Below are 22,733 nucleotides of genomic sequence, written 5' to 3'. Positions count from 1 at the left end.
TTTGCGCCATCCGGCGATGTAGCCCAGCTGAAACCCCACAACCGCACTTAGACCCCAAACTCACCCTCAGGAAGTCGCAGCCGGATCACTATTGCCGCCGCCGATGCAACCCATGGTACCGCCAACCCACCAGAATCCAGTTGGCCGAACAAGGCAAACGCGAGTTCTTAGGCCAATCGCTAGCCGACCCTACCCAGTTTTGGAGGCAGACCTTTTGCCTGGAAGCCAAACGGGGGTACGCATACGACGGGCCCATGATCCAAACCAGCCAGGAACATCCCGAGAGTGACCGGTTGGTAATTAAAGTCGGTACGTTAGTTTATTCTTTATTTTTTTTATTTTTCGTTTTGAGTGCCGCATAATTATTTACCTTTTCAATTGTTTATGAGAGTAATCATGGAACATTATTTTATTGTTACTAGATTTTATTGAGTAATCGTAGGATAGGATTTATACGTGCATAGTAGACTTAGAAATATTTTATTGTGACTGGCACGCGTAAGCGATTGTTGTTAGACCTTCTGGACAGATTTGCTTATTCGACAAGGTTTTCATACATTGCCTTAGGTCAAGTGCGATGTGAATGACTCGGATTTAGGCTGAACATATGATTCGGAGTAGTTCAAACGTTGCACTGTTACAAAGTAAATATATTTTATATTTGCTTTGTCCTACAGGGATGGGTGGGATGTGATGCGCCGGGAAAATATTAGCAATTTTCTTTTTGTTTATTTTTCAAAGTCACAATTGTAATCAAAATGAAATTAGAACTTACGGAATTAGTTTGAGGCACATCTGAACACTACTAGACACAACACTTAAATGAAAGACTAGTTTGAAAGAAAAATCTGACTTCAAATCCTAAGCCAAACCTCTAAGAGATTTAATTGGCCAGCGTCGTTAATCCAGAAGCGGGGATATATTTCTATTAGTAGGTGTTTATAAGGAAAGGAATTTTTCCAAGTCATACTGTCGCCACAAATTCTCACCTTTTTGACCCCAAGCAAAAATGATTTATTGCCTGCAGCTGCAGGAAAAAAATTATTATTATTTATTGCACTCGGCGACATGTTTTTGAAATTCCACCTTTTGACCTGTCGCATTCCTGCTCACAGAATGATGGAAATTTCGTAGTATAAATATTCACACCATTTTGGCAAACGGTCAGTCAAAACTGAAACGTAGTCAAGTCGAAGACAAGTGTGAAAGGTCGGTTAAAGTCCAAAAAAGACCTAATGGGGTCAAGTTCTAGTCATGTTCAGTAGTGCAAAATAAGTTCTACCAAAATTCTTCAGTGTGCAAGATTTGTGAAACTAAGGTGTTTGGAAAACCCTCCAAAATTCTCGTAAATAAACCATGTAGCCGCTTGACCTAAAGCCTGTCGCTTCAACTCAACACAACATGTCCAGAAGGTACGTTAAAGCCAGAATTGCTAACTAGACCTAAGTCTTTGGTACCAAACCGTACCTAGCTGAGTAATTATCTATGTTTTTGGAATCTGAATAAATGTTTGAACCAAGATTGGTGGTTGTGTCATTTAGGGTATAGCGCTTGCCCCTCGAACCCCAAAAATAAGCTTGTAAGACCCAAAATTGGAAGAAGGCATTTTTGGGCCATTACACCCTGTATCTTTTTTAATATTAACTTTCGGCATAGGACAATTTAGCTAAATCGTATTATTTTGATGTCAAGAATATGGTGTAGCTCTATGTCCCATTACTTATGGTCCACCCTGTATAACGTAGGGTTGCCATGCGTCCGTTTTTCCAACGGACAGTCCGTTATTTCAGAGTGTCCGTTTTGTCCGGTCCGCGTTATGTCACGTTTGTCCGTTTATTAATCATACATAAATCGACATACTCGTCGATTTCAACTGCACAATACTGCATAGGAAAATCGAAATCTTTTGTTTTTTGAGCTTAGTTAGACAAGCTGAAGTGAGATGTTCGGTGTGTGGCATTGATGTTCGAAGCGCTCGAAATTCCTTACCGAGCTCTGCTTAATTCGGTGAATCACCAAAGCTTTGACCTTAAACATTTTTGTCTGGACTGGGTTTCAATCAGCGTTGAGCGTTCACAGTTCACACATAGCTGTTTTTCGTGATATCACCATAAGTTAGTAGTGCTTGTATCCCAAAAAAAACTAGTATAATTTTAACTAGTATTAATTAATTTATACTAAGTATAAATGTGTTACATAATAAAATTGTAGATGATTTAAATGTCTTATGGCCAAATTCGGTTTGTAATTTCGGATCGGAACCCGTAATGATTTAAGTCAAAGTCTAATAAGTATTTTTTCTACGAATGTTTGCAAATAAGCTACTTTGCATACGTAAAAGTGTGTGCAAAGTGGCACTTTCCCGCACACTTTTTTAAATGCTGATTATACCTTGCAACAGTGGTTTTATATAGACTATTATACATAAAATCTGCTTAGAATTTTGCGTAGAATTCAAAAATGTAATAATATTCAGGGGTTTCATATAAAAAACACGACTTTTTTCACATTATTCTTCCGTACAGTTTAGGTAAATAAACCACCTTGTCTCTGTCTTTGAAAATGAGGCTTGTTTCCTTAGAAACCAAAGCTCATTGTCAAACAACGCATTTACATGCGTTAATAATATAATTTAAAGTCTACAACGGTGTTTATTCTTACTTATTTAAGTTAAAAAAACTATTTTAATAATGGATATCACTGAAGATGAACTTCCGGAAGATGTTCTAAAAGCCGCCAACATGGCTAGTTTGCAATTGCTGCCTCTCAAATCGCGAGAAAAATACGAGAAACAGTACGAGTTGTTTACCCAATGGTGCGAACAAAAGGGGATAAAAACCTTAAAGAAAGAGGTACTTTTAGCGTATTTTGTTACTTTAAGCAAATAATTCAAACCTAACACAATGTGGTCAAAGTATTCAATGCTCAAAAATGTAATAAAAATAAAAAGAGACATCGATATCGGTGAATTTTATAAGCTCACTGCATTTCTGAAAAAGTAGAATGTTGGTTTTAAACCTAAAAAGGCGAAAATTTTTACAAAAGAAGAAATATTCAGTTTTATGAACTCCGCACCAGATGAAATTTACCTGTTAATTAAAGTTGCCACTATATTCGGACTTGCTGGTGCATGTCGAAGGGAAGAGCTAGCCAATTTAACCACTACAGATATTGAAGACAAAGGAAACCTCATAATTGTTAAAATTAGGGATTCCAAAAATCATACAGCAAGAAACTTTATAATATCAGAAGAAGTTCATAACGGAACCTACCTGCAACTGTACAGAAGATACACCGGCCTACGTCCAAAAAAGTCAAACAATCGTTTTTTCCTAGTTTACAGAAAGGGTAAATGTTTTTCGCAAAGTGTTGGAGTAAACAGTTTTGGAAAAATGCCTTCTGAAATAGCTATTTTTTTGAAGTTGCCAAATCCAGAACTCTACACAGGGCACAGTTATCGTCGATCATCGGCAACGTTCCTGGCCGATTCTGGAGAAGAAATCACTGACATAAAACGCTTGGGGGGTTGGAAATCGACTACGGTAGCTGAAGAATACATTGATGAATCCACAAGTTATAAAAAAGGATTAAGTAACAAAATTCTGACCTTCAATCCTAAAGAAAGTGAAGCAGTTCCAAGTACCAGTATTTTACCTTCAGTTGCTCAATCTGCGATCAATTTAAAAAACGCGACCAACTGTACATTTAACATTAATGTTGTTAATAACAATAAATAGTTATAAGTTGTTGTTTTTAATATCAATAAAAATTAAAAACAAAATGTATAGATATTTCATTCGTAGAAAAAATATTGTTCCTAACACGTGTGCAAAGTAGTTTTCCCGCACTTGAAGCTTATCCTGAATAGGAAAACTACTATTATTTTAATAGGTACGGGCAAACAGTGCGAATTTCCACCTGAATTGAAGGGTGACGTTTCCTTTATCAAAAAAGGAAAAGTAGATCATAACGTAAAATGTGCCAAATGTAACATCAAATTTTCAATTGCTTATGGAGGTCGACGAGATGTATTGGAGCACACAAATACTAAAAAACATAAAAGCATTGTTAATGCATCACTTATAAGCAACATGGTCACTTCGTTTTTTTCAAGAAAATTGAACCCACGGACCAGGACTTAGCTGGTGTTGCAAAAGAAGCAGTTTTCTCCTACCACACAGCGCGTCATGACTTTAGTTTCAACTCAACTACATGTACGTCAAAACGGATTAATAATTTATATGACCAGAAGTTTTGTATTGCTATAACAAAATTGGAAGCTATTATAGTTAATATTATTGTACCTGACATTTTTGAAAGTGTAATACAGAAATTACAACACACAGTAATAATAGACGCATCTAACAGGTTACATAAAAAATTGGTACCAATTCTTGTACGCTTCTTTTATAAAAATTAAATTGAAACAAAACTGTTAGAATTTCAGGAGTTGCCAGGGGAAACATCAGTTATTTTAAGTGAACATATTTTTAAAGCCCTAGAGAAATACAAATTAACACAAAAGGTAATTTGTTTCTGTGCCTACAATACTAACTTTGGTGGCGTAAAACACAAGGGCACAGAAAACATATTCACTAAACTACAAAGCAAAATGCACCGACCTTTAAAATAGGTATTGGATGAACAGCCCATATAGTGCATAACTGTGTCCATTCTGTGGTTAACAAATTGCCTGCTTTAGATATAGAGTGAGTAATTGTAAAAATATTTAAATATTTCCTTATTTTTACAGTAAGAACTGAGAAGTTAAAAGAATTTTGTGAATTGGCTGAGGTAGAATACAAGAAAGTCTTTAGTCATTCCAGCACAAGATTTCTCAGCTTGTTGCCTGCAATTCAAAGAGTTGAACTGAAATATGAAAGTTTTCCGGGCTTATCAGCCGTGGTCCAATGGAATTTCTTCCTGAGGACTTTTTGTTGTCATTGTATCGATCCCATATGTAAGATCTAGAAAATGGATACTTAGAGTAATCTCCCATGCATTTGACGTTGTACTTGTTAACTCTTGGCTACAGTATAGGAAAAAAGCCGAATCTTTGGGTATAAGAAGCAAAACTTATGATCTATTTCAGTTTCGTCATGAAGTTGCCAAAAAACTTGTATATCACGCAAAGTCATCCCAACGAGGTAGGCCAAGCTTACAAAACGGCATTGAAGAACCTTCTCCAAAACGGCAAAGAGTTGAAACTAAACCAGTAAAAGAAAAAAGACTAGATGGAGTTGATCATTATCTATTATATGATGACCAACCCAATAATACCAAGTGCAAGTTACCAGGCTGTTCATCAAAAACACATGTTTATCGTGTAAAACGTGAAGTACATTTGTGCTGCTTTAAGGGTAATAAATGGACATTCTGGATAGTTCTTAGAAAACATACGTGATTAGCATTGATTCTTCGATATAAATAGGAGCTGAGCAGACACAAAAAGTTAAATTTGCTGTAAGATGTTAATCAGTTGGAAAATAAATTGTACGTTTGATAGATATGATTGACTGATTGCTGGTCCTTGTTCACTCCCAATGTCAACTTCTGCACAGTTACTCAGTTCGCCATGCGTAGATTAACATTTAAAGGAATGACAATGTTTCTAATACTTAGTTGGAAATTAAATAAAGAGTATTCGGCCAAATATTGTGGATATAACAATGCTGCATATGGCATAACAACAAATCGAAATAGCAAATAAAACTACACACAACCCGCGCCCCAATCTTTAGTTTATTATTAAAATAAATAAGAATTTGAAGATTGACCTGGATGACTTTTTTTTGCTTCTCGCTTCACCGGGAGAATATCTGAAACAAAAAAAATAATATTACCACGAGAATATAAGAAATGTCAAGTTTTACCCTCGGTATCAACCAATGTTAGCTGAAGCTTCATTTGATATTGTAGCATAAAATCAGTATAAAAATTCATTAAATATTGAGTGGTAATCTAGCATCCAGGTATAAAAACGTATGAAAATTATACGAAAAGTTGCAAAGAAGGTATTTACCATACACATCTGTACGCATATTTTCGTATACGTAACTAACGTATTTCAGAAATTTACTGACTCTTTAAAAAATAGATTTTATGCAAAACACGTATTTGTCAGCACACGAGAAAACCCACCAGTTAAAAACAGCGCACGGAAAATGGGCACTTTCTAGCGTCCTCACGAAAAAGGTACAATTTTTCAAGAACGAATTAACCAAAAAATAGATAGTTTTCAGACTAGTAAGTATAATGAAAAAATCCTTTCCTACGCAGGTGCGGTAAATGCACTTTTCCACACAAGGAAAAGAGTACTTTCCCGCACCGGATGCGGTAAAGTTACTTTTCCGCATTGTAAAATAATTTACAAAAAATGTAAAATTTTAAAGGTAATATGTGTAGAGCGAAAATACCCACTTGCACCAATCTATTTATGAGATGTTCAAAGCAAATAAAAAAAATAGTGCGGAAAAGTAACTTTACCACACTAGTGCGGTAAAGTTACCACACTAGTGCGGTAAAGTTACTTTTCCACATTTTATTTATCAAAAAAGTGCATTTAAATCAAAAAACAAAAACTGTATATTTGATTTCTCAATGAAGAATACTCTTTTAATTATCTTTGCAAACAGAGGCTTTCATTTTAGTAATTTTACTATACATTTTCGTTCAATATAAAAAATTGATACTCGTAGGAAAAATGTTGTACTTAACAAATTCGGAAAGCGTTTTTCCCGAACATTGCTTGCCCGAACGACGCAAAGCGCAACTGCAGTATCGTGCAGAAAGGTACCACTTTCCGCACTTGTTAAGTACATAACTATTACTTTAACGAGAGGAAGACACTTACTAGAGCATTTTGTTCATATTTTATCACTCCGGTTCAAAAAATAATTATGCAAAAACTGTACATAGTAAAAACTATATACCAGGTGTCCAAGAGCACCCTGGACATAGGAGATTAACATGGAAAAGAAAAGAAAGTACATATATTAGATTAAACCATGACTCCTGTGTTGCTACATCCTCTATTAATATTGACCAAACTTGGTTAAATATTCTAGAGGAGGAGATAACACTTGGTCATATCAAACGTAACTGAAATTTCTTGTAATTTTGTTTTCATTATAAAACCCACCTTTCACTACAACAATAGATAACCTTTCCTATTGGAATGACAAAAGTCAAAATTTATGTCAATTTTTATTGACAAAACCCTTCTCAGAGTTCCATATTGAACATTATCAGGTTTAATATTTATTAAGTTGTTGTTTTCTGTGTTCTGCCGTTGTGTTCTTTCTTTTTTAGATTCTCTGAAGACGGTGGTAGATTTTCCACCGAAACGTCAGCGTTTTTAGGTAACAAGACCGAGCCTAAGTCAGTGGTCTTGTGTTGGGACGACTAGGTTAATGTTATTTTCAACTTAGTTGAAAATAGTGCGAAATTCCATTTTCCCAACAAACCTTTTTTGTGTGAGACAGAAGACCCAATAAACAAAGAAAAAATGAGTAACTCGTCTCAACAAACATATAGAACATATCTCCAGATTAACATGGGAAAACGGTTTTGATTTTTTTGCGCCTGTACGGTTCATTTAATGGAAAAACGCTTTAGATAAAAGTTGTAGTGCACATTTTCGGCTATCAACTTGTAATTTTTTCAATACCGTAGATTTGACCATTAAGACGAAAAACGGATCTACAATTCGGAAATTTTAAATCTCCCGTAAAGCGGTCGTTAAGGAAAGTTTATATCCGGTCGTGCTACCAACCTTTCAAAATCATAACAAATCGTTGCCAGTCATTCTGTAATCAAAACATTCAAAACAAGTTTATTTAGTAATAATTTTGAGTTACTACCCACATACTGCGAAGAAAATACAAATAAATCGTAATAAAAACACTTTATCAGTAGCCACAGCCCAAAAATCTGGGAAGTTGCATTCATAGCCTCATTCAATGTCTCCACTAAACTTATTTACTTTGTAGCAAAATTCTTAAAGAAAACACTGGTTTTGGTTGCAAATATTTAATGAGGATGACCGAATCACCTATCTCAAGCCTCTTCATAAAATTACCAAACGATTTAAGTGATGAAAACAGTGGACAATGAAGCCAGATCTTTGAAGATAAGTTTCCTACTGTACAGGGACAACAACAAAGGGGCCAAATACTTCCTTCAAAAGTGGTGTGATTTAGTTTCAATGTGCTTAACTTCATGGACTATCATCAGCGAGGGTCTTCACCAGTGTTGCAACTAAAACTTAAAATGATTCAGTGTTGATATCTGACTTAAATCTCAAAATTTGATGTGCCTGTGAAATGTGAATAATCTTAAAGTGGCTATAAAACCTCTGAGAAACCCCTTCTAGGAACAGAATATGGACTTACACAGTCAAATTATCAGTCAGGTGACAAAACTTTTTGTATATGGGTAGGTATTGTCAAAAAACCTGAGCTATCTACATGAGCTGTTCTATTCTAGGTTTAGGTATTAACATTATAATTGTGTTCTTTTTTCCACACACTCAATTGTTCCAAATAAAACTTTGTACACTGAACGTTTGTATTAATTATTTATTCACAGTTCAAGGTACAGTATACATTTTCTTCCAGTGAAAAGCTTAGGTACAATAGGTGGCAAAGAAAACTGGTCTTACCACATAAACAGCGATTGTTCCACAGATTGAGTGTGAGTGGGTGAACCTGTCACCATACAAGCTAGGTATGCTAAAAACAACTTTGTCTTACTAACCTAATGTTTGTTTGGATAATAGAGGAGTTCCAAATTAGCAAAGGTAGGTGAAATGTAGTGATTGAAAGTCTCTCAAGAGAAACAATTTGCTTCTAATTCAATACACCATTTCACAGGACATACCTTTAATAATCAAATGTGAACTCGAGTTACACATTACTTGCAAATAAACTATGTTTGGTTAGTAGACATTTTACAAGTATCCTTGTAGGTGGATAATGTTCAAGTTAACTAATGGAGCTAATTAAATATCAGTACTTACCTTACCCTGTAGAGATGGGAAAAAACATTGACAATCAGTTATAAAAAATGCCTTTTTATTAACATCATACAATGTAAAACCACTTAAACACTATGGTGTGTTGATAACACTACAAAACAGAAGGATACAATAAAACTATCAGTCACATAGGTCACTAAATTGCACCACTTTTGAGGGAAGTATTTACCCTCTTTTGTGGTCCCTGTATATGCAGGCCTTCCTAGTCCATTGTTTTTATCACTTTAAATCGTTTGGTAGTGTTATGAAGAGGCTTGAGATAGGCGATTCGGTCATCCTCATTAAATATTTGCAAGCAAAACCAGTGTTTTCTTAAAGAATTTTGCTACAAGGTAAATAAGTTTAGTAGAGACATTGAATGAGGTTATGAACGCAACTTACCAGATTTTTGGACTGTGGCTCCTGATAAAGTGTTTTTATCATGATTTATTTGTATTTTATTCACAGTATGTGGGTAGTAACTCAAAATTATTACTAAATAAACTTGTTTTGAATGTTTTGATTACAGAATGACTGACAACCATTTGTTATGATTTTGAAAGGTTGGTAGCACGACCGGATATAAACTTTCCTTAACGACCGCTTGGCGGGAGATTTAAAATTTCCGAATTTTAGATCCGTTTTTCGTCTTAATGGTCAAATCTACGGTATTGAAAAAATTACAAGTAGATAGCCGAAAATGTGCTCTACAACTTTTATCTAAAGCGTTTTTCCATTAAATGAACCGTACAGGCGCAAAAAAATCAAAACCATTTTCCCATGTTAATCTCCTATGTCCAGGGTGCTCTTGGACACCTGGTATTTACAGGGTTTTAGCAAATTTTTGGAATGCTCTTTAAATGTCCTATCCAACAACATAAAAAGCACAATCAGGTAAAGTCAGACAGAAAAGCGGTGTGAAAATTTGAACTGCCAAAAACCCGGTTTGAAAAGACAGTCAAGGACAAAATCGCCTGTAAAGTACACTTGCAGTAAGAAAATGACTGTTTTAAGGACAATGGTTTTAAGTACATTTTTGGAAAACTCAATAAATTTCCTATCTAATGACATAAAAATCTCCACAAAATCACATAAAGGCAGGGAGAAAAGTTGTGTGAAAAGTTGAACTGTCAAAAACACAGTTTGAAAGGACAGACAGAAACAAAATCGCCTGCAGAACCCACTTGCAGTAAGAAAATTAACGTTTTAAGCACCTTCTTGGAATCCTCAGTAAAAGTCAAAATAAAAAAAGTCATCAAAAAAAAAGTCAAATTAATTTTCTTAAAGTTAAAGCTACATGTTTGTATATGACATGCTATACTTAAAATTTACATTAAACTAAAATTAATTTTAACTTTGAAGTTGGCCAACTTTCAACTAAGGGTAAAATTCGGGATAATTTGTGAAAACTTTGTCACTTTTCCTTGTGATAAAATGTGAAACTTTATTTGTTTTTTCCTTCATTCCCTGTTTATCGGTCTTACTCCATATCTCCAATTTCTTTTCCATTGTTTTGTCAAGGATACACCAATTCCAACTAGTGTGGTAACCACAGCCAAAGAAAACTTCATCCATTGGTTATTATCTTTAATTTTACAAATGATTATTTTATAGCTGAACTTTTTCATGAATCTTTCACCCTCTTTAGGTTAGAATATGTCTAAAATACGACAAAGCCAAAAACACATCTATGTCATGTAGGTAATTGAAATTAATTTAAGTTTAATTTAATTTTTTAATTTGGAGGTATAAACCGGGCAAAATACTTTTCAAGTTATGTTAAATTAGATAGCATAGATGTGTTTATGACTTTGGACATATTCTAACCTAAAGAAGGTGAAAGATTCATGATTTCATTCATAAAAAAGTTCAGCTATAAAATAATCATTTGTAAAATTAAAAATAATTAACAATGGATTAAGTTTTATTTGGCTGTGACATAGTTTGTGAGTACTGCTCTAGTTGGAATTGGTGTATCCTTGATAAAACAACGGAAAAGAAATTGAAGATATGGAGTAAGACCGAAACAACAAACGAGGAAAAATATAAATAAAGTTTCACATTTTATAACAACACAAAGTGACAAAGGATTCACAAATTAGCCTGAAATTCACCCAATGTTGAAAGTTGGTCTATTTTTAAGTTAGGTAAAATCGAGGGAAAAATTCATTTTATTTTAGTGTAATTTTTAAGTATAGCATGTCATATATTTTCCAAAATATTTGAACTGGCAATGTGTAAAAGAATTATAGAATTTATGAACCCCTGTAATCTAATTAACAAAAACCAGCACGGATTTATAAAGGGAAAATCAACACAAACGGCATTATATCAGTTTATACAATCAATCATTAAGCACTTTGAAAATAGACAGGCTGCACTTGGAATATTCCTAGATCTTTCGAAGGCCTATGACTGTCTACATCGAGAAATCTTATTAAATAAAATGGAAAAATATGGGATAAGGGGGCAACCATTGGAATGGGTAAGGTCATACTTGCAAAACAGGCAGCAAATAGTGGCTGTCACTAAAGATGGTCAATCTGGTAGGTCAGGGACTCTTTTGAACGATTATGGAATAGCACAAGGTAGCATTATAGGGCCGATCCTCTTTGTAATCTTCATAAACGACTTGTATTCGGTAGCAGATGAACCATGGCAAACTATTATTAACTATGCCGATGACAACAACTTGTTGATTGGAGACAAAAATAGTTTGAACCTAGTAAGCAATAGTCAATATTTAACGTCTAAAATTGAAGCATGGTTTGCTGATAACGGCTTAATTTTGAACGCAGAGAAAACTGATTTAGTCCTGTTCAGGACAAAACAATCAAACTTTGGTAAACTGGAAGGACTCCCGATTGTCGGAAAAGACATAATAAGTATCTGAAAACACGAGGTTCCTAGGGGTTTATCTGGATGAGAACCTTGACTGGTCTTTTCATTTGGATAAACTCTTGAAAATTTTGGGAACTATCTGCTACGGAATACGATTCACTGGTAAATATCTAAGTGAGCAATGTCTAAAGATTCTGTATAGCGCCAATTTTGAATCGAGACTGAAGTACGGTATTATATTCTGGGGCCGAGATGGTAGGGTTCAGAACATTTTTATTGCTCAAAAACGAGTTATGAGAATAATAAAAAAAATGGATTATCGGCAATCATGTAGAAACACTTTCAGGTCAATGGGACTAATGACAGTATACGCTCTGTATATATATAAATGCTTAATGTTCTTTTTCAACAACAGAAGTTTATTTTTTCAGAATCCACAGGTAAACAAATATAATACAAGATTAACCCATCAAATTATGTATCCAACACACCGGCTGCAAATAACAGAAAAAACACCCCACTATATGTGTATAAAGCTCTTCAATAAGTTACCTATGGATATTAAAACAATTGTGAGTAACCAAAAATTTAAAAGGGAGCTAAAAAAGTTATTAATCCAATTGGAACCCTATCATCTCGACGATTACCTAAACATGTAGAGGTTGAACTCTCCTGTATTGAATGAGTATACTATATCATAAGTATAATAATATACCTAAGTAGTCTTTCTCTTGCTGACGCAATTTCATTTTGTTGTATACGTTGTTTATGACAATCTTGAAATAAAGTTACTATTTCTATCCCCCATATACAAATGCATAGCTTTAACTTTGAGAAAACTTTTGATTGACTTGAAGTTAGTTTAATTTTAATTAGCAGGTACACATAGACATAATTATTAACTTAATTTTTGTTCATAACAACACTTAGTAAACAAATTAGTCCAGGTTACTTGTTTACTCTGGGTTGTTATGGACAAGAATTAAATTTATGATTAATACTACAACTGCTTGGATAAACCCTGCCTCATATACTACATATAATACATATTAACTCAAGATTGAACAATGCAGTCTACAAAGTGTTAGTGTACAATGATGATTATTGTGTTAAAGGTAAAACCATAATGAAAACTGCATTGCTTTTTATTTTTGTTAATGTTAATATCACTAAGCTGGATTCATAGTTCTAGTTCCGCAAGAAGAAGTAATCAGTAAGCTGCAGTAAAAATAAATAATATACTTGTAACACTCTAATTCATAGTTTGACAAATAAGTGCAATCCACATTAACCGCAAGCAGTAAGCAGCAAGAAATGAATCATTTTCATTTCTTACCTTGCTCCTTACTGCTTTCATCATAGACTACTGGTCTTTACCTTTCATAGATTTTTGGAATATCATTTGACAAATACTTTCTTTTGCTTTCGCCTAAAAATGACAACCCACAAGATAATAAATAAAATTTTGATGGTTTATTGTTGGGATCCTCTTGGAAATGAAACTTGCACAAACACTAAATGACTTTTATTAAAAATATGAATTACAAATGTCGGGGGACCGACCGTACGTAACTTGTCAAAGGACTAGAATGCGTAGAGCTAGCGATAGGGTCGATTTTTATACTACTTGTTATCTGGGAAAATGGGTTATGTGCTCTTGCCGAAAGGGAATCTTATTTAATAATGGTAATCGACATTTTCGGCAGCAACACCAGCAAAATGAAAAGATTATTGCAACTGCAGCTATTATTCCAAAGAGAACGTTGTACCATTTGGATTTAACGACATACAGGGGTTGGTTAATCCTTTGAGTTAGCTCATCGTCAAATTGTTGAATTTTACTCTGAGCATGACGTAACTCGTTCAAGTTCAAGTTTGAGAGTCTAATCGGCTCCATTTCTTCTGTCGCTAAGTAATCTTGTTCCATTATGCAGCAATTGTCTTTGGTGATGTCGATAGTCGGTATATAATTGGAGTAATTTCCGGTCTGATTGGAAGTGGATGTTAATAATGTCGATGTAGTATAGCATTTGCATCTAGGTTGTAACATAAACATTCCAACGCCTTGTAAGCTGATATCATAGACTTGTGGATTAGAGTCGCAATTTATGGTTCCTATGGTATTCTGGCTCACGATGTATAACCACTGGTTGGGTGCCAACGGGTGCCAAATCTCGATTTCCGATTTTATGGTTTTCGTCTCGCATCTGCTGGGTACGTTACGATCCCTTGCCATTTTTAAATCTATTTCGCATGTGGGTCGTTCGTTGACTAGATGTATGACGGCTCTTGTGCAAATAAATTCCATTGATGAACTTTTCTCGCACGTTGACAGATCGTTGAATTCACTGTAGTACGTCCTCGTAGTGCTCAGTAATAGGTAAGGTATAGAAGGGTTGATATAGGAGTAGACGTTTGGTTGTTTCGTAGGTGCAGGTAAAGGAATTAAATTATATATTTGATAAGTTTCTTTGGTTACAAGTGGAATTTTTATCGCAAAAATTAAAATTTTGTTAACGTATGGTACTGATAGTTTACATAAGTCAAAATACTTATATGAATTATCAAAATCGTGTAAATCATAAGGTAATTCCAAATTTGATATTAACTTTAATTTCGTCAACTCATACCTTAAGTGCCTTGGGGTAATTATGTTTGGGTGCAATATATTTTGCCTTGAAAATAAGATTGATGCTATCATTACGTCAAATTCTTCGTTTAGTTCATTGCATAATTGACTAATTAAGTTGAGATGATCAGTAACCGTTTGACTGTAAGTTAAGGAGTTGATTCTTTTTACAGTATTTTTTGAAAAATTATTGAATTTTAACATATTTTCATTGAGTCTTTGTTCGTTAAATTGGAGAGTAGATGCAGTTTTATTATAATCACTAATTGCGTCAGACATTACGTGAACTTGTTGTTTCATCAATAACTGCATGTCGTGATTTTGTTGAGCGACGGCTTCAATGGCTTCTGTGTAAAATTTTGCATCATCGGCATCAGGAGTTCCAAAAAGCCATTTGATAGCATATGAAACACCGTCGAATAATCCGCGTCTAAACCTTTTGACGTCATTGTGACCAGTAAGGTGGCAAATCGAATCGAATTTATCATTTAGTTTATCAATATGATGCTCTATAAGTTCTAATGATTCTTTACAAGCGAATTTTAGGTTACTGCTTTGGTCTTTAGTTTTATTATTTCTTTTACTATCAATTTTGAATTTTTGGCACAATGGTAGAGATGCAGTGTACATGTAACTAATTAGATTGAATTTTTGTTCATAAAGACTTATATTAGTATAGGACAACAGAGTATATGAGTCAAGTGATATTCTTGCGTTACCAATGTGATGGAAAAATATACCTGCCGAAGCATTTAAGGGTTGGATGGAATATGGTTTTGGATCGTCACAAAGGACAACACGTAGGAGACTAAGCGCGATCAATAATATCATTTTGATCATCTGAAAAGAAAGGTTTCAGAAGATTATGATGATAAGTTGCTGTTTTATTATTATTTAAAAGTATTTTTACAGTTTGATTATCGTAAACTTCTATTACTTTAAATGGTCCTTTGAAATTTGGAAGTAATTTCTTGTTCATTCCTTGTTTTACTGAATGATTCTGAACATACACATAATCTCCTTTATTAAATTTATGAATTTTGATCTTTTTGTCATAATGTGTCTTCGATTGTTGTTTTGATTTTAAGATGTTTTCTCTTGCAATTTCGAAACTTTTATTCATTTTTAATTTAAAGTTATTGTAGTAATCATCATAGGTATACTTAAATTCTGGTTTGGAATTTAATGAATTTGGAATACGAGCTTTATGACCAAAAAGTAGTTCGAAAGGTGTGTAATTAGTGGTTTTGTGGAAATGTGTGTTGTAAGTCAACATTGCTAATGGTACATATTCGTCCCAATCGTTTTGTTGCGAATTTATGTAATGTTTGAGATACTCTTTAAGAGTTTGATGTGAGCGTTCTAAAGCTCCATTGGTTTGAGGGTGATATGGGCTTGATAAAATATGCTTGACTTTAAATAGTTTGTTGACGTCTTTGATTAAAGCAGAGGTAAAATCTGAACCATTGTCTGTGAGAATAGTTTCGGGAATACCAAATTGACAAATAAACTTAAGAAATTGATCTGCGATAGTTCTGGATTCGTGGTTTGGGATAGGTATAGCGTAAGAATACTTTGTTAAGTCATCTTGCATAGTAAGTATACATCTATTTCCATATTCGGTTATCGGTAAGGGTCCTACTATATCAAGGGCTAAACGTTGAAAAGGTCTTTCACTTGTCGTAGTAATTTCCATTGGTGCTTTAGGATTTTGTCCTTGAATTTTGTTTTCTTGGCAAGAAGTGCAATTTTTTATAAAATTACGAATATCAGATTTCATATTAGTCCATTTATAATTTTCTTTTATTCTTGTATAAGTCCTTCTAAAGCCTGAATGTCCAGCGATTGCTGATTCGTGATTTTCTTTGAGAATTTGATTGATTTCACTTTTATTTTGGGGTTTTATTTTCGGCCTGTTGATAAGGATTACATCGATTTCATGTTTTGTAAATAAAAATTCAAGAAGCTCGCAAAATAGATCTTGCTTTAAATTAGTAGATCTTTCTGTAGGATTTTTAATATAAATTTTGAATGTTTTTGATTCCAATAATTTAGTACGTAAATTTTGAAGAGAATAAAATAAATCATTGTATGTCAACTTATCAAAATGGTTTAAACTGCTAAAAATTAAATAAGTTTTTTGATTCGATTCATTTGTTAAGCTTTTGACATCGTATAAATTTATTTCGTCGGGATTTAATTTATTTATGTCTTGATGAGCGATTAAATTAGAGAAACAAGTATTGTTTTCGTCTAAATCTTTGGAGAAAAAGAGAGCATTAGGGTAGCATTTGAAAATGTCTTCTCGTATTATTTCTATGTTAGGTAGATCTTGATTTTCATAATGAAATTTTGTAAAATCGCTATATGATTCCGTAGAAATTGGATAACAAGATTTAATCAAGTTGATAGCAATTGGATTCCGAGATAAAGCATCAACATTTGAGTTAACTCTACCTGGTTTATATTGGATTTCGTAACTATATTCCTCAAGTTTGAGTCGCCATCGAAGAAGTCTACTGCTTGGATTTTTGCAATTGAAAAGCCATGTAAGTGGACGATGGTCGGTGAGAATTAAGAATTTTCTACCATACAAATAAGGACGGAAATGTTGGACAGCCCAGACAATAGCTGTAAGTTCTTTTTAAATTGTCGAATAATTACATTCAGCTTTATTCAAAGTTCTTGAAGCATATGCTATTGGAAGATCCTTGCCAATTTCGCCTTGAGAAAGAATTGCGCCAATTGCATAATTGGAGGCATCGGTTGTCAAGATGAAATCTCTATTGAAGTCGGGATATTGAAGTATCGGAGTAGTTGAGAGAACATTTTCAAAGTACTCGAATGAACTTTCTTGTTCAGAAGACCAAACAAAAGGGGTATCTTTCTTTAACAGATTAGTTAAGGGTTTCGCATGTTTGGAGAAGTCTTTAATAAATCGTCGGTAATATCCGATAAGACCTAGAAATTGTTTGATTTGTTTAGGGTTTCCTGGACGTGGATATTGTTGAATAGAAGAAATTTTGTTAGGGTTTGGAGAAACGCCATGTTCACTTATAATGTGACCCAAATAAGCTACTTCTCGTCGCATGAATTCACATTTATCGGGTTGAAGGAGAAGTCGATTCGTACGAAAACGTTCGAAAACTTTTTCTAATTTCTTGGAATGTTCTTCGAGTGAACTAGCAAAAATGACAACATCGTCAAGATAAACAAAACATTGCAAACCTTAGAGACCTGTAAGACAAGCGTTCATTAACCTTTGAAAGGTACTAGGGGCATTTTTTAGACCAAAAGGCATACGGAGGTATTCGTAACGACCACTAGGAGTCGAAAAAGCAGTTTTTGGAATATCCTTTTCACTCATTTGAATTTGATGAAATCCGGAAGCTAAATCGAGGGTTGTGAAATACTTTGAATGACCCAGTTGATCGAGAATATCTTCGATATTCGGTAGAGGATGAGCGTCACCAATAGTTACTTCGTTTAATTTTCTATAATCGACTACAATTCGCCATTTTTGTTCACCTGAGGCATCTAATTTTTTAGGAACAATCCATAATGGACTATTATAAGGTGAAACTGATTCTCGAATGATTCCTTGTTTTAGCATTTTGGAAATTTGTTTGTCTAATTCTTTTTTATGTACTTCAGGAAATCTGTAAATTTTCGAGGTTATTGGAATAGGATTTGTAACGTTAATTTCATGTTTTAGAACATCTGTACACGTTAATTTATCACTAGGTAAGAAAAATATCTCGTTATACTTTGAACATATTTCTAAAACTGTATATTTTTCTTCTGGATTTAAGTGATCTAGTCTGAGATTTTGTTCTAAAATTTTAAGTCTTTCTGAGATTGGAAGTACTAAGTCGTTAGATACTGAAGAGCTGAATATAAATGAAGAATTTTCTTGAAAGGGTTCGAGAGTGAGACTAATTTCGTTAATGCGAATTTTCTTATCAGTCATATTTAGGATAGTAGTAATTGCTTTTCCATTTTTCACTGAGAGTAAAGCTTTTGCTAAATAAACTCCTTTAGTTATTTCAATTTCAGGACAAATACCCATTTCTACTTCATTTTGGACAGATATGGAAATCACGGTTTCACTTCTAGGTTGTAAATAAGTATAATTTAAATCTGCATCACCATAGGTCGTTGAATCGGAAATTTTTATTGGTTTACTTAGACATTTTAGATTAAGTTCAAGATTATTTAAATCAATTAAAGCTCCATTTGGAGATAGGAAATCATTTCCTATGATCCCATCGAAGGGAATATTAGAATTTGGATCGCTAACAACATGGAATTTTATTTTTAAGACTTCATTATTTATTAATGAAAGGTTTAATAGACAGCTTCCAGCTGTATTGATGGGCATGTTGGCTCCTAGGCCTTTTAGGACAATTTTATCATTATGATCGATTTTATAATCGATGTGTTGCATTTTAGCAATTTTTATAAGAGACACGGACGCACCGGTGTCTATTAGAAATCTGAATGGAAATCCATTAATTAAACAAGAGAGATAATAGTGATTATCTCGAATGGTACCCTCTTCAGAATAATTATTAAGAATCGCATAGGTAAAAATTGAGTTCCGCGAATATCTCATACCGGAGGCTTGGATATCATTGTCGCTAGAATCATTTTCACTATGGATTATAGAATAATTCGACTGACCTCTTTTTGAGTATAGTGAATTATTATTGATGCCCTTTTTAAAATTTAGATTTGCACGACCTCCTGTGGAGTATGACAAATATTGATGGTCGTCGATTAGTAAATTTGTATTTGAATTAGTAGAATCGACGCCGATTTGATTTACGCCCAATCCCAAGAAACGACGTTGTTCAGAGGGGCTTCCCCGTTTAAAGGACTGGTTGAGACAGCAGAGACATTTGCTGTATGGTTGTTGCGATTTTCATTGAATTGATTCTGATTGCGTTTCTGTCTTTTATAACATTCCGATATTAAATGACCATTCTTTTTACAATACTTGCAAAATTTTTGAGCACGATTTTCACTTTGAGCTGTTGAGTTCGGAGGAGAGACCTTTTGATTTACTTGGATATTTTTTTCTTGGTTTATTGGGTCTTCTGTCTCACACAAAAAAAGGTTTGTTGGGAAAATGGAATTTCGCACTATTTTCAACTAAGTTGAAAATAACATTAACCTAGTCGTCCCAACACAAGACCACTGACTTAGGCTCGGTCTTGTTACCTAAAAACGCTGACGTTTCGGTGGAAAATCTACCACCGTCTTCAGAGAATCTAAAAAAGAAAAAACACAACGGCAGAACACAGAAAACAACAACTTAATAAATATTAAACCTGATAATGTTCAATATGGAATATTCTTTCTTTCTCTTACTTGGATATTTTTTGGTTTATTCCTGTTTTTGAAACAATCGCGAGTATTGTGGGATTTAGTTTTACAAACAGAGCAATATTTATTTTGAACGTGAGAAGGTTTAGAAATTTGTATCGCTCTTTCTTCCTCTAGAGCTGAGTTAAGAGCTTCGGAAAGAGTTGTTGGTTCTTTGCTTCTAAGAAAACGCGAAATTTCAGGAGAACTGTGTAAAATAAATCGTTGTAATGATAACTCTTTAATTGTTTGGACTCGACCACATTTTTCATTTTCATTTTGAAAACTGAGAGAGTTTAATAAACGAGTACAAAGTCGATCTATACGATTGTAAAAGCTTAAAGCATTTTCATGACCTTGTTTGATAGTGTTTAATTCCTCCATTAATTGAGTATAATGTTTTTTATCCGAATATAATTGCAAAAGAAGAGATTTAAGTTCGTCCCAATTAGAAATGTCTTTGTCTCTCATCTGAGCTCTTGCGCTTCCACTGATTTTTGAAATGACAAATGCCATAAGTTGCTCGCTTTGGGTTTCATTAGCAAATTTAAAAGCACTATTACAATTTGCAATAAATTCATGTGGTTCAGATCGATTGCCGTCAAAAGATTTAGTTATTAAAGAGCACAAAAAGGTTAGAGAACAACTTGGTTCATTGCGGTTTACTGACTCATGAGTTTGAGAATCGATACTAGAATTTGGTGTAATTTCGTTAGGCATTTTTTATTAAGGTTAAATCAAAGTCGAAAGGCACAAAAAGAATGAATTGAGTTTAGTATAACGATTCCTGAATGTAAAAATTAAACTTATTATTTTTTTTTTTTTATTATTATTATTTTTTATTTATTTATGAGGAATCGTGGCAATTTTAGTCCTTTGAGAAAGTGTATCTAAACAAGTTGTGAGGATATTTTGAACTACTTAGACATTTGAAAAATTGAACAAAGAGAAAATAGGAGTAATATGAGGAGTAAATGGAAGTAGCACTTACAAAAATTCCTTTTCTTCTTTCCTTCTTGAGGTGACTAGTCCAAGGAGTTGAAACTCGCCAACGTTGAAGAACTGCTCGGAGTCTTGAAGTCTAAGTAGTGGCTTCTTGGGGCCTTAGAGATTATTGACCAACGTTGTGACCAGTATCCTGTCCGCAGCGCCAAAATTATGTTGGGATCCTCTTGGAAATGAAACTTGCACAAACACTAAATGACTTTTATTAAAAATATGAATTACAAATGTCGGGGCACCGACCGTACGTAACTTGTCAAAGGACTAGAATGCGTAGAGCTAGCGATAGGGTCGATTTTTATACTACTTGTTATCTGGGAAAATGGGTTATGTGCTCTTGCCGAAAGGGAATCTTATTTAGATTTATTAGTGGCTTTTAAGTGATAAAAGTAATTAAATGGGCAACCAAACCTAATCGACCGAAAAATAGCTTAATTAATATGACAGATTTATGCGACAACTAGTAATAAACAATATTAAAATATTTGGGAAAAGGTTACATTTTAGTAGGGTTTATCGCACTATTCTAAAACTATTAGGAACAGTGTTGAAATCAATTAATGATAAAAGAAGGCCTACGTGACGGTCCTAACATTATAAGACTTTGGGGTTATGTTATTTCCTTCTTACTAAAGTCGAACCATGAATTGACATGGCTACTACTGCTTGCTGCTTACTTCTTGCAGAATTAGAACTACAAATCTAGCTTTAAAATCAGTTAACTCACCTTAAAACTTGCTTTTTAATCCACTGTTGTACCGTTGTACCTAATGTAGATAGTTTAATATATTGCACACAATTTTTCTTCTTCAACTTCACTTGATTGCAGTCCCTGGGAAATGTAGTCACTTTCTTCATAAAAGTTTTTTCTTTTTCATCCACATGTAAAAGTAGTGATGTATGCAGCATATACCAGTTGCAGATCTGTAAGACTAGCTGAATAAGTTACTAGAACCACCCTTAAAAAATGTTAGTACAAAAATGTGTAGCATGGTTTATTACATAGGTTAGGTATGAAATTGTTATTGTAATCTTACCTGGGCCAGCAGCTGTTGTATCCATTATGTCAATCAAAAAATATACATTTACTTGATTTTAGTGTATAATTTTCATTAATTAAATTGTTAGATTTTGTCATAAAAATATAATTAATTTTAGCAGCATGCTAAAACAAATAAACAAAAGCCAAGTGACAAGTGGGAATTTTACTTGACAAATCGTCGCCCCAGTATAGGTTTGTTCTATGTCCATTTTTCAACAATTGGAGAAATGAACAGTTCAATGTTTTGAATGAGTTATTGACTGCCTAGCTGTTTTTGAAAAAGTGATAGTTTGCGCAGTGATGTAGTTTATTTAGTATATTCAAATTTTACAGTACAAATATAAGTTATAAAATAATATATATACATTTAAATGGCTAAAAGTAAAAAACTGTTTGGAGATAGAACCACTTTATTAAACAGAGTTATCAAAGTGGAGATAACACCATAACATGTATGTAATATTGATGTATTTATTATAAGCGTACATAATTATTTCAGCGGTAATTGCTTTAATAGGAATTTTTAAATCAACAAAAATAGTTGACACATCAATATCAAAGTATAATGGTCACGGCTTTTTTTTTAAATACATAATGAAGTTAAAACTAAATGTGGGTTACTTAAAGTTACGAACAAAGTTGTAATATCAGCTGTAAAAATAAAATGTTTGAAATAAAAACATGAACAAGCACTAAAATAAAAATCTTGACGCCTTATAAATGGAACAACAAACACTTTGAATGTCATATGTACCTAAACATAACCTAATAACACAGCCTATTATAGGAACATTAAGAGTAAAAAATAATACTAACTATACTAAACTTATTAACCA

General features: G+C 33.6%; 1 long non-coding RNA gene across 1 annotated transcript; it reads right to left on the bottom strand.

Moving 5' to 3' along the window:
* Positions 1-5,724: 5,724 nt before the first annotated feature.
* On the bottom strand, positions 5,725-22,479 carry LOC145736602 (uncharacterized). Its single transcript, XR_014180039.1, has 3 exons — positions 21,893-22,479; positions 21,583-21,779; positions 5,725-5,819 (listed from the first exon to the last, which is right to left on the bottom strand). It is a non-coding gene; the product is annotated as an uncharacterized LOC145736602 (long non-coding RNA).
* Between the last annotated feature and the right edge of the window lie 254 nt (positions 22,480-22,733).

This window comes from Ips typographus, linkage group LG12 (genome assembly GCF_016097725.1).
Source record: "Ips typographus isolate SLU linkage group LG12, UJ_Ityp_2.0, whole genome shotgun sequence".
NCBI classification, from domain to species: domain Eukaryota; kingdom Metazoa; phylum Arthropoda; class Insecta; order Coleoptera; family Curculionidae; genus Ips; species Ips typographus.
Note: the sequence above shows the minus strand (reverse complement) of the source record. Positions and strands in the feature narration are given on the sequence as shown.